The sequence below is a fragment of the Coenobita brevimanus genome, chromosome 104 (assembly GCF_032717465.1).
Source record: "Coenobita brevimanus isolate Jiangsu-jjx chromosome 104, ASM3271746v2, whole genome shotgun sequence".
In the NCBI taxonomy this organism is placed as follows: domain Eukaryota; kingdom Metazoa; phylum Arthropoda; class Malacostraca; order Decapoda; family Coenobitidae; genus Coenobita; species Coenobita brevimanus.
The window spans coordinates 6,280,373-6,286,372 of NC_137057.1; positions in this window are offsets into that span (position 1 = coordinate 6,280,373).

Consider the following 6,000-nt stretch of genomic DNA (forward strand, 5'->3'; position numbering starts at 1 on the left):
TGGATCAGTGAATGGAGAGGAGAGCCAAAGGTGGTGGTGAACATTGAAATCTCCTATAATGGAGATATCAGAGAAAGAAGAAATGGACAGAATGTCTTCCATCGTAGAATTAAGATAGTTGAAGAATTTTTGATTGTAGAATTAGGGGATAAATAAACAGTACAGATATATTTAGTCAAAGAATGACAGGAAAGCCGAAGCCAAAGTGTAGAGAATTCAGAATAGAGATCTGGAATACGAAAGCAAGATAAGTCATTGCGTATATATACACAACATCCACCTTTGGCTTTGAAATGAGTATAGAGAAAGTAGGAGGATACAGAAAAGGGTTTGCTGTCAGTTGCCTCAGACAGTTGAGTCTCAGTTAGAAAGAGGTGAGGTTTAGAGGAGGAGAGGTGGTGCTCAACAGAGCGAAAGTTAGAGGAAAGGCAGCGAATGTTGCGGAAATGAAGAAGAAGCGAGTCAGACAGTGGTTCCAGGCAGCTCAAGTCGTCATCGGGAGAGGGGCGGAAGGTGGGGGCATTTATGATCAGTCCTATATGGCACTCGTTTTGCTCTCTTGTGATTTTCTTCATATCTGAAGAGACTCTTGAACAGAGAGGTTATACAAATCTTTTTATTAACCCGTTCAGTAGTCATAACACAAGGAATGATAGAAAAATAGCTCATCTTTAAGGTCAAACATCATGACATTTATCATCTTTTATCTGAAGTTTTATCAACAGTTTGTTCTGCGTCTGCTCTTTACATTCACACTACAGTAATCTTTGGTCTTCTACAAATCACTGACTTTCTTCAGATACACCGTTTTACTAATTGTTCACTTAAACTTTTCTTGTTTATGTGAAAAATCCAAAATAAAAAGCTTAAAGGTCAGTTACACAAATCAGCTGATGATTTAAGTGTTACCCAGGCCCAGCTAGCTGTGTTTACACTCGACGGAAGCAAACTCTCACGTCATTAGACGGAAACAAATGTTATATTTGACGACACCCTTAAATCAAACTTTTAGACTTTAGTCACTCACTGTGCAAATGGCAGATAAGGACAGTTGCAAAATATTATGCCTAAAGTAGAGTCTGGCAGTCAAAGAGTTAATGGGATACCTAGAGGAAATACTCTGTGCTGCCCCCCTTCGCTGGATGCCCTAAGCACGTTGTCATTTTTAGTGCAGGATTTATAAAAGGCCTTAATCCTGTTAGGCGTGACCACAAAGAAATCGCCTCCATGTCGCTCTGTCTCCCGCCATTTCATTGCTCTGCTCCAAGCTCACATCCCCCTCTCTCATATACCTCTCCACTCCATCCCTCCATCTCATCCTTGGCCTCCCCCTCCCTCTCCCCTACTCCGCCTCACTCACATACACTCTTCTCGTTAGTTTCTCTCTCTCCATCCTCTCCATATAACCAAACCATCTAAATGTATTTCTCCTAACGTTTTCTATCACATCCACATTCACTCTACAATGATCCTTCAGTTGTCATTTATCAGTCGTTCTCTCCAAGCAACTCCACATGCTCCTCTCAAATAACTCATCGCCACTGTTCTCACTACTGACTTGTGTCCTTCTAACAAGGTCCAAGCTTCACTTCCATGCGATAAGGTTGGTATCACAATACTGTCATGCAACGATTTTTTTTTATTTCCATGCTCACTTACTTGTTTCTTATCACTGCTTTCAAAGAACCAGCAACCTTTTTTCCTTGTTGTACTCTTTTCAGCACTTCACCTTCCATAATTCCATCTTTACTCATCACACCACCCAAGTACTTAAGTGTACGCACATTTTCCATTTCCTCATCCTCCAACAACACTGTACATTCAGTGACTTCATTTCTCTCGAAGACCATAACTTTACTCTTCCCTACATCCACCTTTAGATTCCGTTTCTTACATACTCTTCCAAACTCATCCACCAAGCCTTGCAGTTTCCCTTGGTCATTATTAACAATACAGTACAGTATCATCTGCAAACAACAGTATAGGGAGTTTCCAAACGCTGCCCTCTCTCATTAGGGCCGCCCCAACATCCACTGACCTACCTTGTATCTCTTTTATGACCCCATCTACATACAGATTCAACAGTCATGGAGACATGACACATCTCTCCTTCAATCCAACATGCAAATAGAAAAATTCGCTCTTTTCAAATTCCACATGCACTACAGCCTTATATTAGCACGCTCACGCATCTCTTCACGCCATTCAACAACTTCCCATTTACTCCATATATTCTTAATATTTTCCATATTCCTTGTTTATCCACGAGCCCGGCTTTTGCCATAGGCCATATAGGCGGTCGCACAAGGCGCCACCATCTGCGGAGGTTGGGCGCCCTCAATGGAAAAAAGTGTATATATATATAATATATATATATATATATATATATATATATATATATATATATATATATATATATATATATATATATATATATAATATATATATATATATATACATATATACAGTATATATATATATATATATATATATATATATATATATATATATATATATATATATATATATATATATATATATATATACTGTAAATATTCCCCGGTGGGCGCTCTTCCATATTTTCTGCAATGAGGTGACGTCAGTCTCCCACTACTGAGTTTATATATGCAACACATACATTATATCTATCTGCCTATCTCTCTATAAAATGGCCCTAATATTTCAAGTAAAACACATTTTTATTCAGCAAATAAAGAGTAATGAATTAATACCGGTAAATGAAGATAGAATAATTAAAATAAACTGAAACTGGCTTGAAATATTTACATTGAGGAGTCTGATTCATTATCTCTCTAATTAAGAGGTATTTATTTCAGTACTCAGGTAGGATAGGCTTAAATTAATACAGGAATGTTACAAGTGTATAGTGAAGTGGATTGTGAATAAGTAATATACTGTACTGCTTGTATTAATATATTGGGTTATCTTGTTCTTGTGTTATATTAGGTACTTTGCACCCGTTCGGCTGTTCCTCACAATCTTTAATCCCCCCCCCCCCGCATTTCTAATCAGTAGAACGAAAGTGGGGACTGGGGAATAAGTTACCGTTTAATGGCCGATATCACTAACCCCATAGTTGTAAGTGATCGCCTGCTAGTTCAGTTCGGAAGTTGGTCTACCCCTGCTGAGACTAGAAGTCGCATATTTTCTAAAATCTCTCCCGCGATAGTTATTAACACACTGTACTTAAGCTCTTCATGATATTATTCTTCGGTAATTATTCTAATTTCCTAGATATGCTTTAGTGCGATAAATGCAGTAATATAGTTACTATAAACTATAAAAGCACACTGGGGTATGACAGCGTTCATCATTTATATACAAGCCTTTAGCTGCAGCATTGGCTGAATCCCATATTATTTAGTTTTCTATTAAAAAAAAGAAAAAAAAATTAATCTGTAAAATTCTGAAGAATATCTGCATAGTTTTCAATGTGAAAATTATACATTACTTAAAGCCGAAATCGTCAGAAGACGAGACTGCTTTCGCCCTTCCGAATGCTTTAATTTACAAGAGGTCCCGCGGGGCAGACGGCACACGAGAACATATTACGATCATGAGCTTGGTCATGCTAATATTTTGTATTGAGGAATAGTCAGAGGTTTCTTACAGCCCTGATTATTTTAGTTTTGGTGAAGAAATACATGAAATGGAGGAAAAATAAAGCTTATCGATATTTATGGAAGGAAAGAATAGTACTATATTTGTCCCTAATACAGAGATGGGTGCCTCACCATCATTTTATGCTTCTATATGACTATAATTTATTACAGCCTCGCCCTATTAGGAGTGAATAAAAATATTGATATAATTTTTCCTTTTCTTACAGTCATACAGAGGGCACATAAAAAGAACGCGGTTTAGTTGACCAAAATTTATGTCGAAAATTAATCTGCTGAAGATAGGCAGTTTTTCCTCGATCGTGACAACGGCCATTGGTGCGGGGCTCCGGCATCATAGACAGGTCCTGTACACGTCTTGTAGCCTGCTAGATTGACTGACTGATGCCATATAGCAAGAAGAGAAAGAAGCTAGATCTTATATTTTACTTTATAATGAAAAGGTCCAAGCTCATAATAAGCAAATAAGACCCCTGCTACACACCAACCCCGTCCCAGGTTCATATGTGGCCAACCGTACAACACCTTTATTTTATAGACTTGGACGATTCTTCATGCTCTCTCTCTCTCTCTCTCTCTCTCTCATATATATATATATATATATATATATATATATATATATATATATATATATATATATATATATCTATATATATATTGCCAGACGCCTCAATCCCGTTTGGGGTGACCACAAACAAATCGCCTCCAAGTCGCCCTGTCCCCCGCCATTTCACTGTCCTGCTCCCAACTCACACCCGCCTCTCTCATATACCTCTCCACCCCCTCCCTCCATCTCATCCTCGGCCTCCCCCTCCCTCTTCCCCCCTCCACCTCACTCACATACACTCTCTTCGTCAGTCTTTCACCCTCCATCCTCTCCACATGGCCAAACCACCTCAGTGTGTTCCTCATAATGCTTCCTATCACATCCACATCAACACCACAACGCTCCTTTATATCCTCATTCGTCACCCTGTCTCTCCATGTGACTCCACAGGCTCCTCTTAAATAACTCATTACCTTTCTTCCCTGCTGTACCCTTTCAAGCACTTCACCCTCCAAACCTCCATCCTTACTCATCACACTACCCAAGTAATTAAACGTACTCACATTTTCCAATTCCTCACCATCCAACCTCGCTGTACATTCACTGACTTCACCTCTCTCAAAGACCATCACTTTACTCTTCCCTACATTCACCTTCAGATTCCGTTTCTTACACACTCTCCCAAACTCATCCACCAAGCCTTGCAGCTCCCCTTCGTCTTCACTCAACAACACAGTATCATCTGGAGACAACAGTACAGGGAGTTTCCAAACACTATCCTCTCTCACCAGGGCCACTCCAACATCCACTACCCTACCTTGTACCTCTTTTATTACCCCATTCATGTACAGATATATATATATATATATATATATATATATATATATATATATATATATATATATATATATATATATATATATATATATATGTATATATATATATATATATATATATATATATATATATATATATATATATATATATATATATATATATATATATATATATATGTATATTGTTACGTCCTCACCCCACACTGCCACAGGCTCCAACAGCAGTAGTACAGTACAGGAAGGACGTTGCCCAGTGAATTGTTCTTCCTATGGTCAGCCTTAGGTGTACAGTACACAAGAACACTGGCTCCTTAAAGTTCACTGTCTTTATTTTCCAAGTAATTCCACTCAATGTTTTCCAGCTTCGCTGTTCTCACAAGCACTGGAGCTATACACACATTACTACTACTATCACACTTAATGCTTAGCAACACTTTACTGTTAGTACACTTAATGCTTGCTAACACTTCACTTATTACACTTAATGCTTGACACGTCACTGTTCTCTCAAGTACCAATGATATACAAACTTCAATAACCCATCACTGTTTGCCATTGTTTTCACAAGTACCAAAAATATACGATCTTCACTGACACTGACACTGCACTACACTCAAACCAAAACCGACTGTACTTCACTCAAACTGACTTGACACCCGACTAAACTTGTAATAATCTCTACCCCATCTTATATAAGCTTGTATTACTCTCGAAACTTCTACATTCCACGAGAACAACAGTTGCCACTTCGGAGACAACCAAAAAATAGGCCTACCACAGTTTTTCTTACATTACGTAACACTCTACATCATTTACCATACGAACTTAACTCTCTCGCGCACGTAAAGTTTCAGTTGATAAGTTTCAGTAAGTTTTCCAGCGCATGACACTTTCTGTGAAGCCGCCTGGCCCGGCTGCCCGCGCGCGGCAAATAACATGTATTCTCTCTTTATTTTCGCCACCCAAACATCAATAT